At 40.6% G+C, this 13,966-nt stretch overlaps 1 protein-coding gene and 1 pseudogene across 2 annotated transcripts in view; one reads left to right on the plus strand and one right to left on the minus strand.

Moving 5' to 3' along the window:
* LOC142434722 (peptidyl-prolyl cis-trans isomerase FKBP3-like) overlaps window positions 1–10,857 on the minus strand; it is a 37,250-nt pseudogene extending 26,393 nt beyond the window's left edge.
* DIAPH2 (diaphanous related formin 2) overlaps window positions 1–13,966 on the plus strand; it is a 925,981-nt gene that overhangs the window by 816,053 nt on the left and 95,962 nt on the right. The gene's annotated exons all lie outside the window — the stretch shown is intronic.

Below are 13,966 nucleotides of genomic sequence, written 5' to 3' on the forward strand. Positions count from 1 at the left end.
TAAAATCATTGCCAGCATTCTTTCAAAAGAATACTGTCATATAAAAAAGACACAGTTTGAACTCTTTCTTGTCCTATTGACAAATGGCTGTCTGAGGTCAGATTACTGTTTTGTTGTACATTAGCCCTTCCCTCCACAGCGATGACCCATCATAGAGAGGAATTCTGAGATGCTAAGAAATCATTGCCTATTAAATAGCTGAAATGTATGTGAATAAAGATCACTCCATATCGTTGAAGCATCGAAATACCAACAAAGATGCCTAAATGAACCAAGCCCTGCTCTGTCCCAAGTCAAAGAAGTACAAATAAAGCACTGCATTTGAGGAGCAGAAACCACCCCAGAAAGTTACTGCTAGAATTCAGATACTAAATAGAGTAATAAAATCACACCTTTGCAAAGATTCAGAAAGAAAACTTGGATTGAATTTCTACCATTTAGAGTCTTAAATTCTTTCCAATGTTACACACACACACACACACACACACACACACACACACACACCCACCCCACGTCTTAATTTCTCATCCCATAGGAGGCACTGACAATAAAGCTTGTGAAAGCTGCAAGCTCTGTAAGTTTAGAAACCTATCAGACAGCAGAGAAGGAAACCTCAAATACGTTCCACTGAAAGGAGCCTTAGAAAACGTGCTAAGACCGGCAGAACCTTGTCGAGATCTGGAAACCACGGCAGTCCCATGGAGTGTTCGCGTCTCCCTGCACAATGCGTGAGCGAAAGTGGTGATCCTCTCGCTCATGCGCATTGGTGCATTCCATGGGCAGGTGGTTCCCTTGGAACTCTGAAACCCAAGCAGTTTTTGAAGGATAGGTTTCCCACGGAACAACAACAACAGATATTAGTTTTATAGTCCATGGATACGCCTTTAAACTGACTGCTCTAAAAATTAAAAACTCCGAAGGAAAGAAAACACACAATGTTTTCATTGGTCAAGCTGACGCGCATAGACCCACGTGTGGATTATTGGATGGGGAAACTGCTCCAGAAAGTGTTGACTGAAGTGAAAGCATTTGAAGAATCGGGAGGAAGGCCGAGTTTGGCTTGGCCACAAGTGAGCGGTTTCCGGAAAGGAGGCGAATCTCACATGTCCTCTCCTCCGTGCATGACTGGACGTGCAATGTTCGGCAGTGGAGTTACATGATGGCCAGGTCCCAATAAGACACTAGCACTGAGGACAAACTGAAATATGGCCATGGTTCTGGGCCCCCGCCCTCCCCTGCCTCTCGGAAGATACAAATTAGAGTTAGAAGGAAGCTGGCACTCTGCTACTGGCTCTTCCTCTTTCCTTCCCTTCCTGGGGTCTCTCCTTCCCTCTCACCCCCCCCCCCCCCCCGCTTCTCTGGTTTTTGAGTTTATCCACACGAAAAAGCCCCTTCTTCTCTCTGTGACTCGTGGGCTTCATAACTCTAGCTGTGTTTTCTTCTTACCCTTTTATTCTCTGGCCGTCCGTTAATGTTGTATAAAAACCTTTTTCAAGGTGCAAGGAACCTTGATACCGAGGCATACCGAGATAGCCTTAGGCGATAGAGTTAGACGAACTTGGGGGCGGGGGGGGGGGGGGGACGGGGAGAGCGATAGCACAGTGGTTGCCCAGCCTTGCCTCACCAAAAGGAGAAGGTCCCACTTACAAACGTGACTCTGAAAATCTGATAGGTCTGGTTTCATCATTTTGAAACATACAACTTTCCTCTAGTTCCTAAATGCTTTCTCCTCCCCCACTATCATGATCCCAATTCTACCTTACAAATCTAGGTAGACCAGAGGATGTACACTGGTACAGAGAGGAACTGGAAACACAGGGAATCCAGGGCGGATGATCCCTTCAGGACCAGGGTTGAGAGTGGCGATACTGGGAGGGTGGAGGGAGGGTGGGTTGGAAAGGGGAAACCGATTCCAAGGATCTATATGTGACCTCCTCCCTGGGGAACAGACAACAGAAAAGTGGGTGAAGGGAGATGTCAGACAGGGCAAGATATGACAAAATCATAATTTATAAATTATCAAGGGTTCATGAGGGAGGAGGGAGTGGGGAGAGAAGGGGGAAAATGAGGGGCTGATGCCAGGGGCTTAAGTGGAGAGCAAATGTTTTGAGAATGATGAGGGCAATGAATGTACAAATGTGCTTTACACAAGTGATGTATGTATGGATTGTGATAAGAGTTGTATGTGCCCCTAGTAAAATGATTTTTTTTAAAAAAGATGTCATTTAGGAACAGATTTCTGTTAATGCATGAATACAATTGGGTCTTACGACTCTATATTCTTGAGGCCTGGCAGACCTGTCAAAGTCAGCGGCTTCAACCCACTAGCCACTCTGCAGGAGAAAGGTGAGTCCATCTGCTTTTGTCAGGATTTACAGCTTCAAAACCCCTATATGGAGTTGCTGTGATAATTGGTGGTACGTTTGATTTTGGGGTTTTAAATGTCTCTAGTGCTTTCGTTGAGTGTAATGTTTCTTTATATGTCCTTGTCATGAGTGGATTCGTTCTTTTGGTTCTTTGTGACTTCTGTTGCCACGTGTCTTTATTGTCCAGACATACTTCGTTTCATGTCATTGAAGTGGCATCACCTCTTCTACTTCTTCCTGTCTTTCCCCTTTCCATTCCTTCCTCTTTCATAACCCTTCTGAATTTTGTCCTTGGATAAACGTTGCTCCTTTGATCTCAAATTGTGGATTTTTCTAAGATGTGCATACCTCACTGGTGATATTGTTTCCTTTATAGAGTTGTCTGTTGTTTGCCTGAAAATCAAGCCAGGAGATGAGTCATTTTCAGAGATGAAAGGTCACTAATGGCTTCCCGTAGTCTCTATCCAAGGACCAAGCCTGACCTTAAATGATGTTTAGTTTGGTCCTCCATTTTCCTCCCACTCTTTTCAAGCCTTGCTGATTTAGTCTCTTTCTTAACACTATCTAGTCCTTCTGGTCAGGGACATGGAGGCTGAGGACTGATGGTTTTCTTCACTTTTTCTTGACTCAGGCAGGAAAGCACCAATAGTTGTACCTTAGGTGGCCACTCATAAGCTTGGAAGAGCCCAGCTACTACTCAACAAAATAGGAGGTAGAACATTTTTTTTTGTGATAATTGACCAAGACCGTGGTCCTGAGCTTCCAGGCCCCAATGACTCATTCCTCCACAAGCAAGTCTGACTCAGGATCATAGCAAAGTACCTAGTGTTAAAGCATAAGAGTAGCTTCATAAGGGGATGAGTGTGGTTTCTGAGGCTAAAATCAGAGTTTTCACCTTATGTTCTGAGAGAAAGAATTTAAGTCTCAAACATTGTTCTTATAGCACAACTGGAAGGAAACACCATTTATTCTGAACTTTGCAGATCCCACGGATGCGTTGAGTTTTGATCATCAAAAGCTCTCCCTTTTCTACAGTACTTTTCTATCCATTAGATCAGTTGGATTTGTTTAAATTATAGTGCCACTTATACCTATTTTACACTGAGGTAACAGTATCTAAAAGTACAGTCTAATTTCACAGCAGGCATTTAATTGTGTACATGTGTGTATTAGAGTTGTGATGGAATATTAAACATTTTTTCAATATGATTTAAATGGCCAATGCTGTTCTTTTGGTGATGTATTTAAACCTTAACCTTTGAAGGTTCATCATGGGGATAATAGGTCATATGTTCTTCCACTTCTGAAAACCTGCCAGCTAATTTTGAAATGTCCACTGCGTTAGGCCAGATTGCATAGAGAAACAAGTCCAGGGACACTCATATATGTGTAGGGCAGGGTTTTATATCAATAAGTAATTATATATCAAGCAAACACCCCAGCCCAGTACAGAACAAATCCATAAGTACGATACTACTCCATAAATCCAATACTAGTCCATAAATCCCTCTTCGACCTCAGGCAGCCACATCCCATGATGCAGAATGCAGGGAGATCAAAGGCTGTTGGGCGCAAAGTCTTGTAGATCCATTGGCGGTGGCCACATCTCCAGCTCTGGCTGTCATCAGCATGGATTGAAGTGGCAACAGGAAAGGGAAGCAGAGAGGGTGAGTATGGGCTGCCTCCAGGGAGAAAGAGAGAAAGAGGCTGGCCACAGAAAACCATTTATATCGGTCGCACCCCAATCAAGCTGTGACCTGATTGACAAGCTAGACTCCTCCCACATGTTCCTACTGGAGCTGTGTTGGCACAGAAAACCTAACTACCACATCCACCTTGTATTCTTAAATCCACTATTCGACTCCTTTTGTGCTTTATTCTTCACTCCAGACTTTTATTTATATATCCCCCTTTATAAACAATTAATATCTAGGAGAAATTATAGGCTGTAACTGTCTAAAATTAATGTAACAAACAGTCCCTCACTGTGTTCCCTACTCTTGACTAGCATCAGGAATAAAAATCTCATTGGTCTTTTTGGTAACATTTAAATGGGCATGCCCTATGGCTTTATGCTTGCTACTTTGGGTTCTTCTTTTAAAGAACCAGTTACATTGACATGCTACAGTATCAAGATATTTGGGTTCATGGATTTTCGAAATAAACTGAGAATAGTAGCTGAAAAGCAAATTTTCCTCGATGTTTAGAAGGAAGCGGCATTGAATGGCCTTAACCAGCCTTTATAAAATACGATATAATTTGCAAGCTTTAAGATTTCTAGAGACAATTAGCAGGCATGAATGTTTTTTTTAAAGCAAACTATTATGTGATGCATAACCTGTATGACTTGCATTAACACATACCTCAAAGTTTAGGAAATACACATTGACATTTTTGTTTATGTTTTAAGTGATATCCAAGTTGTTGTTGAGAATACTCACACTGGTTTCATAAAATAAACATGTGTAAATCAGTTTGTCTTCTATATATTAATATGTTTCAAAGTAAAAAATACAACCTCAGATTTTGGTTGTAAATACAAAAATATTGCTATATTTTGAAGGATGGTAATTTATTTCTATGAAACCAACTCCGTATTAAGGAAACCCAACTTTATTTATTCATATGTAGTGGTGGAGGGGTTTTGTTTTTTCGAGGGAAAGATAAGAACTTTGCTGTCTTTTAATAAATATGGGCTTTTAAAAATAATTCTTTTAAATCAACTTTTCACCTCTTAAAATATAAAAATTTTAGACGCAGATTCTTTTCCCTTATTTTAAACAGAACTCCTGAAATCTGTCAGTTTTGTATTGAAATAAATGATTTCGTGAAATTGCTTTCTTCACAGCATGAGGGGCTAACAGCTGAATAAAAATAATCAACCTAATATTTCTTGTTGTTGGAAAATAATTATGAGAATATTACACAGAGGAAGCCATGCTTAAAATAAAGGCTTCATATTGCATTTAAAACTCAAGTGGGACTCTCAAGTATTCTGTTTAGTAGAATAATATATTGATGAACCCTTAGAGAACTAATTATGTTGTTTCTCATGAATTACAAATGCATCATTTAGCTGCATTATAGTCTTACATGTGTCCTTTACAATTTATCATCGTTAAATGTTAGAAATATAAAATTTAAGATGCAAAGAAAGCATAGTAATAGAACAGATTTGCCCCCCAAAAATGTCTGTATTCCAATTTGAGATTTATCCCTGATCTACAAGTTTCCTTTTTCTTTTTTGCAAGATCAATGTAAAAATTTGGGAACTTCATTTAACAGAGTTCCATCACTCAATTTCTATTCTTGATGGCAAACATGACTTGTGTTTTATTTCACATTGAACTCACTTCCAGAATTTAAGCAATGAAAATACGTGCTTAAAACTATTATTTCTGAAGCAGCCTTTTCAAGTATGTTTTTAAGCTTTTGACTCTAAATGTCACAGTTTCAAGCAGGAAGTGAAATTCTATAAATACAACCTGTGCACCGGTACAGAGTCCTCGCAGTAATTTAGTCAATTATTTGGGAAGTGAAGATTGAATTCTTTATGAGTCAGTCCAGTCTCTTTCTGAAAGCATTAGCCTTGCCGTTTCGCATTACAATATTATTTCCCAAATAACTTCTTTTAGGCTAATGAGTAGATACCATAGACATTGAATCTTTTGTGTTATAAAGGTAGTGAACTTGTGCCCACACACACTTACGAGGAGAAACTTCTGGGAGATGAAGAAACACAAAATGGAAGGAACATTCATGAACTGTTGCTACATGCCTCGTGCTAGGGATTCCGAAACCACTAAGAAAGTACCCTTTATCCCAGGAAAGTATCCATTGAATAGAAGCAATGTTTGTCCTGAGTTGTCCCAAGGAACAGCCGTGAGAGAATTCCCAATCTGCGGTGATATTATTAATTAAACAGACCTATTCACAGACTAAGATCTACAGGCAAAGTATGAATATATTTGGACTGCCTTCTATAGCTATTGTCTATTTGCTATCACAATTACACACGAGGAATGGCAGAACTAGAGGAACGGTTAGACTTTCCCTCATGTTCCAGAAGAGGAAACATAGGCACTGAGGAGGCAAAGTAATTTATACCAAGTCACGCAGTGAATTCATGTCAAGTTTAAGACAAAAAGCAACACCAACACCAAAAAACCCCTCAGGTGTCTTGATTCTCAGTCTAGCCTTTTTCAAGAAGAAGAAACCAAACCATCGCCCTTAAATTCTCTCCATAGTCTCCCCTTTAGAGGTGAAAATGATTGCACAAAAGCATTTTGTTAAATACCTTAAATTAAATACCTTACATGAATAAAAATAGCCAAAGGTAGGATGCTCGTACGTCTACTAAAGAATTGGAAGGATGAAGTTAAGAAAAAGTAAAGGGAAATAGCAAACAAATAAAGAGAAGCCCACAGCAAGAATGAGAGAATCATCGAGATGACTGAAAACATATTGAGTACCAATGGTTTTATTGGAAAACAGGCTAAAATGCCATAGGCCCAATTTTATGTACTCAGTCTACTTCTATATATACACACACATTTCTCTTTTTAATAATTGAGTCAACTATGTGAACTCAAACGAAGAACTTACTGCCATTGAGTCAACTCTGCCTCGAGGCAGCCCAATAGGGCACAGTGGACCTTGCCCTGTGGGTTTCCAAGACTGTAATTGTTTAAGGGCGTAGGAAGCCTTTTCTTTCTCTCTCAGCGCAATGAGTGGTTTCCAACTGCTAACCTTGGGATTCGCAGCTCAAAATGTAATCACTCCATTAACTGGACTCTATATTGTCAAGTTCTCACTCACTGCCATCGAGCCTATGCCCATTCACAATGATCCTTTAAGACAGAGTAGAACTGTCCCTGTGAGCTTACCAGACAGTAACTGTTTAAGGGAGTAGAAAGCCCAGTCTTTCTCCCCTAGAGCTGCTGGTGGTTTTGAACTGCCGTCCATGTGGATGGCATCCCAACTGCTAACTACTATACCACCAGGTAAAGTTAGTCTCATATTCAACTGAAGAGCTGTAATATCCAGCACTTTGGTATAGCTACCGTCTAACAATGACTGATATGTATAATGAGCAGAGTTATGCTCCAAAGTACCTTTTGAACCATCAAACAATATTTTTATTATACCACCTCCCTTCACTGTTGACTATATTTTATATTCAAATTTTGGGAAATATATCTAATCATATCTCCAGTAGTTATCTATGAATAAGTGGACGTTCACCACAGCACTTAATTTCGTAGCCACATCACAGGGAGAAGGTACTGACGAACACCCTGTGCTGGTGTCCTGACTCCCCAGATGTTTCCTTTTGGAGACTTTTGGGCTTTCTTAATTTTCATATTCCTTTTCAGATGCGATGTGGAATCTATTCCAGGTACCCTGTCACAATTCCAGGCTGCCCTGCCCAACTGTTGACTACCGCAACCCAACAACACTGTTAAAAACACGTATTATGTAAACATTTTTCCTTCTGCTGCCTTCAACATCTTTGTTCACATGATAGTCCAGGGAAATCATAGTGTTTTCATATGTCCTTTACATGTAAGTCTGCTGCTAGGAAAGTAACCCGGATCTATTCTACAGCCTGAATGTGAGTTTCTAGGATAAATAAGCCCTTGCTCACTGGAGCTGCCTTTATGAAGCAGATCCTGTACTTTGGTGTGTTTTTTTTTTTTCACATGCGCAATTACAGGACTCAAACTAATTGAGAATACTTGGTCGGTTTCTGTGTCAGAAATGATGTCAGGTGTAGTAGAGAAGCAAACTATCATACAAAACATGTCTTTTTTAAACTTGGAAGGACTTAGCAATATAAAAGACTAGAATAATGTGAGTGTTCGGGGGATTGGTGTTCCCAAAGGACAGTTTGAGACCACCACATTCTTCCTCCCAACCTTTAACCCGAAGGGAGCATGGCTAACAGACGACCAGCACTAAAAATCATGTCACATGGTTGTTACAGACATGCCAGTAAAGGCCACGTGGCTATAAAAAACAGAAGCCAGGATTGTGTTTTAAATGAGTCACCTGCCAGGCAACTCTTCATAGACTATCTTTCATAATCAAAGTTCTCGAGAGTCAGGTCTAAAATTATTTTCCCCTGAAGTTGAAACATCCATACGCAATGTTAACTTTTAAAGTCCTGCAGTTACATTTTATAATTATACATTGCAGAGCCAGGCCACTTCCTCTGTGACTGATGCTGCCCTTTCTTTTTTGTGGCATGCCTGCTTTTGAATCACATCATGGGCCATGACACCAATCATGTTAGGCCATGCTTCTGACAATGGTGACCCCCAACAGGGAGCAACAAGCAGGGAAGGAGCATCCATCATCATGTAATGTAAAGGTGGGTAAGAGAGTGTCAAATCCCAAGACTCAGAAACCACAGTAGCCAAGGCAAGTGGATAAAAGGCAAGCATTTGAATAGGAATACAAACATCCTAGCTTGTACAGATTTGCCTTTGACTGACAGAAAACAAGAATTGGAAGCGGGGGGAGGGGAGCACCAACTATTTTGTGCAAATATGCATCCCAGAGTTTGCAGTAATGGAGCCAATAGCTTTACGGCATTGTGAATTCATTTTGACGTCATGTAAAGAATGAACCTATGCGGTACTTAATAAAGAAGGGTCAATTTTGCCATAGTGATCACTGAAGCATAATGCAGCAAATGAGGTAGAGCTTTTTTTAATGCATCAATTCTAGAATATTTAAATTTATGTTTTCAGCAAGTTGTGGGATTTAAAAAAATCTGCATCTGTTAAAACCTAAATGAACAAGAGTTTAAAGCTAACTCCACTCCTGCACTGACGTATTGAAAATGGCAAAGAATTTGTTTTAAAATGCTGACATGGAGTTTCACTGACAGGGTTCCTGGTTTGTCAATGTCCTTTCTATTTATCAGATACCGGATGGATTGTTGAGTTGATGTGGTTCTGTGTATCTGCCAATTCTTTCTCATTTCAGATAATGTACTGCTTTATCGGTAACACCCAGCGTGGCAAGATTTGTCCTGGCTGCTGAGCTTTGTTCACCTCATAGCATTTGTATGTTACCAAAAGCAGACCACTGAATTCAGCCTGTTTATTGAAAGACAGATAGCTTGCTTGATTTTCAGTATGATATGTCTACATGCCCATTGGCACTCTTGCTGATAGTGAACTAGAGCCTCGGGTTGTGCCATCGCCCACTTTTAGGCTATAGTTTGTGAGACTTGGAAGTATAGAAATGGGTTGTTGCTCAGTGCCATCGAATTGGTTCTGATGCTTAAAGACCGGATGTGCAATAGAACGATGACTACATGTTTATCCATGGGTTCCAAAATTGCCTTTTTAAGGAAGCTATTCGAACTGGTTTCTACCTAGGATTCATGTCAGCTCTTTGTCATTTTAAATCCCTGCCCATGAGTAAAGGCACATGCCATCTTCCTGGATGACTCTAACTCATAGTCAGGAGCCAATGGAACAGATTCCTTCTTGCCGACAGTCCTGTGGTCAGGGTGCTCACGTTGGCTAAGTCAATGTCACAGAGCTGCTGTGGATTGGATTGCCCCTGTTGGATCTGCTGCTGGTTGGCCTTGATGTCAATGAACACTAATGTGTTGTTCTCTTCAATCTTCTCCTTGGCAGACTCTGTGGTCAGGGGGATCTTGATGATGACAGAGTGGTCCAGCTGGTTTCTCCTAGGGGTGCACTTCTGAGGGTATCTGGCTGCCTTCTTAGCCTTGAAGGGTTTTTCCCCCCCCTTTTTTCTTTTTGTTTTTGCGGCTGCAGACTCCTTTCATTCAACAAGACCTTCTTGACCTTTAATGCCTTTCCTTTGGCTTCTGTTTGGGGAGGGGCAGGGAATTCCTTCTTTGCCTTTGGTGCCATCTTTTGTTAGAGGGACTATGCTATCTTTATTATGGCAGTATGGCTTAGATACTGTGCAATTGAATGCAGCCATTTAAAAACCAACAAATATTTAACATGCCCTTAAGTAGTGCTTGATAAAGATCAAGGATAGGTAAACTGTGGCCAGTGGGACAAAGTCAGCCCACACCCTAGAGCTAAGAATGTCTTTTTGCCTCTTTAAAAGGCTGTGAAAACAGATTGGCCTGCTGCCATTGAGGTGATTGTGACTCCCAGTTGACCCTATGTGCTACCCTGACACTATGGCCTTGACAAAAAAAAAAAAGTTGCTAGATATACCGATGGGGGAGGGGGAGGGGGGAGGGAGACAGACAAAACCCCCAGCTTCAGGTAACTACATGCCTAAAAGTTATGTATATATTTGTTCATACAGAGTGGGCATCCATCTCCTTTGCCCTGTAGATCTCAGTCTGTGAATAGATCACACAATATGATCGGATACTTCTATAGAATACTGTGATTTTACCTTTGTAGTAAGAATCTGTGTAAATCATTTTAGAAGATAAAAGTTTATCAAAGACTTTGTGTGCTGGTGCATAACTACGGTTCCCCATCTTACAGTAAACTTTTTTATGATAAGGCCCCAATCATGCATAACCTTCCTGTGAAAGGTAGTCATCATTCTATTGCAATCTGAAAGCTTTTTAAAGAATGGTTGTGTCATGTACGCTCAGTTTGTTGATGTAATGGTTAGAACACTGGGTTAATTTTCACTGAATTTCCATCCCCGAGCTCTCCAAGTTGGTGAAACGATTTTACCCCACACTAGAAAAGACAATATTTTGCTTTAGATTCAAAATTATCTACTATTATGGCAAATTTTCATGAAGTCAGGCTATAGATGTTATAACTTCGCTAACAAACGTCATGTCTTTGAAGCTGATGATAGAATGCTGTGGAAAATGTGGGGAACACTGACAGCGGACTGGGAGGGATTATTTGTGTTGGTTCTGACTCCACAGATCATTAGTCCTTTCGTACAGGGCATATCTGGGGGGACTCAAACTGCCACTCCAAAGATTAACAGCCAAGAAAGCTGACCATGTGAACCACGCGGGGGCTTCAAGTAGAGTGGCAGATAAGGCATAGAGTGAAAGGAGCCTCTGAAGTGGACAGAGTAGGATTTATGAAAACAACTCTTAATGCCTGAGTGCCAAAGTGCAACATTCCGTCTTTTCTCCAACCACCTCCAATTGACCTAAATCAGTTATCGCTGGTGACACTCACCCCTATATTCGCTCCAACATTAACGAAAAACCCAACTAAATGCATTGCTGTCAAGTGAATTCTAATTCACGGCGACCTCAGGTGTGCAAAGTAAAATTATCCCATTTGATTTTGGTGGTTTTTTCTGTAATACTTATGGCGAAAAATCCCCAGCCCTTCTACGATGCCACTGGGTGTGTTTGAACCACAAGACCGCTAGGCGAGTAGTAGTTCAAGTCAGCTGTTTATAGCACCCAAGAATGGAAACGATCCAAAAATGTAAAACCCATTGCCATCAAGTCGACTTTGACTCAGCGTGACCCTATAGGACAAAGAAGAACAGCCATCTTTCCCGGCAAAGAAGCATGTTCATTCACACTGCTGACCATCTCTATCACCAAGTAACTCCCTAATCTCTGCTGGCTTGGAAATAGTCAACATTACAAGTACATGAGCTACCCACCTCGAAAGAAACAAACGTGTGATGTTTTATTTAAATTTGGTTCCACTGGCCATTGATGGGGAACTGCCTATCTTCCCAGTAGCTTATACATTTCTTAGTTACCGCATTACTGGTAATTTAAATACTTTGCTTTATTAAGCAACTGCACATTCCTCATTCTTTGCAATGACTTAGAGTTGGCAAGAGGAGAGCTTGAAATATAGCGATGGAGAATCTTAATTTTAAATGAAGGAAATTGAAACTTAATACTGTACGTACTGCTTTACTTCCAGTTTCTTGACCTTTGTCAAGACTAATGAGATAACATATCTACTATAGAGAATATACAACAATTATAATAGACCTGCCTGATTTATATTAATAAGAATTCTGTAAAGTGGAAAGTTAAGCTAGCAAACCTCCATGTACTGTCTCTATTTTTCTTTCTACTTGCACTGTCATCCTGTAATATAGATGGGTTATACACATGAAATCATTATATTATAAAGAGGTATGCATAGGAAGCTATTGTTTTGCTATCTGAATGTAGACAGCTCATCCCCAGCAGTTTATAACTTAGAGTATCAACTTTCATGTGAAGGGCCTATGGTCCTTGGTCAAAAGCTATGCTGGTACAATGGTTAAGTGCTTGACTGCGTAGAAAAATAATCTGAATTCCTTATCAGATGACTCATCATTTCTGAAGGAAAAAACAACAAACTACCATATATACTTGAATAGAAGCCAATCCAACTATCAGCCAAGGCACCTAATTTTACCACAAAACTTTGAGGGGTGATGCTGGGAGAGTGGAGGGTGAGTGGGTTGGAAAGGGGGAACTGATTACAAGGATCCACATGTGACTCCTCCCTGGGAGATGGACGGCAGAGAAGGGGGGGAAGGGAGACTCCGGATAGGGCAAAATAGGACAAAATAACAATCTGTGGATTATCAAGGGCTCATGAGGGAGGGGGGAGCAGGGAGGGAGGGGAACAAAAAAGAAGACCTGATGCAGAGGGCTTAAGTGGAGAGCAAATGCTTTGAGAGTGATTAGGGCAAAGAATGTACGGATGTGCTTTATAAAATTGATGTATGTATATGTGTGGATTGTGATAAGAGTTGTATGAGCCCCTAATAAAATGTAAAAAAAGAAAAGAAAATGATGGTGGCAACATATGTACACATGTACATGAAACAATAATGTGGAATGTTACAAGAGCTGTAAAACCCCCAATAAAATGATTTTATATTAAAAAAAACTGCATTAAAAATGTGCTGAAAAACTCAGCTTCTACACGAGTATCTACGGTAGTCTCCATGGTAATAGAAACAGAGAAGCGGGAGAACCCTGGGTTGTCTTCATAGCAACCCCATATGACTGAGAAGGGCTGCCCTATCGGATTTTCTTGCCCATGAGTTGGAATCAAGTCGATGGTGGAAGGCTAGTCTTTATGGAAGGACAGTGCTAAGTTGTGCTCTGGTGGAGCCTCTGAATGAATTCTAAGCACTAACACTTAAGTTAACAATTGAGTAGTTTCTACTGCCCTCAGAAGGATCCACAAAGTAGACAGGGCAGTTTGTCCTCCCAATATGAGAGTGTCTCTGTACAGATAGTTTGAAGAGTCAAATATGGAGGAATTCTCCATTAATTTGCTTTCTCTTCACCCACTTGAGAGTCTGGGTGGCGCTGCTGGATTGAGGGTCTAAACCCAGCTGATGCTCTGTGGGAGAAACATGGGGTTATCTGATCCCATAAGAATTTACAGTCGCAGAATTCATGTATCAGATCACTATGTGTCAGAATTGACTCAGCGGCCGTGGGTTTGCTTGTTTGTTTGGGTTTGTTTTTACCCACTTAAAATAACCCAGAATTGGAAGCAATTCCACAAATTTGGGATTGATTTTATTTGGTGCTGTTTCAACATCCTTCTATCAGAATCCCCTTTCAAGCATATTGTATTGTAATAGTTCACATGACATAGTTGACTGCAGAGCATTTGAACTTAGTAAGTTCA

The sequence above is a fragment of the Tenrec ecaudatus genome, chromosome X, assembly GCF_050624435.1.
Source record: "Tenrec ecaudatus isolate mTenEca1 chromosome X, mTenEca1.hap1, whole genome shotgun sequence".
NCBI lineage: Eukaryota > Metazoa > Chordata > Mammalia > Afrosoricida > Tenrecidae > Tenrec > Tenrec ecaudatus.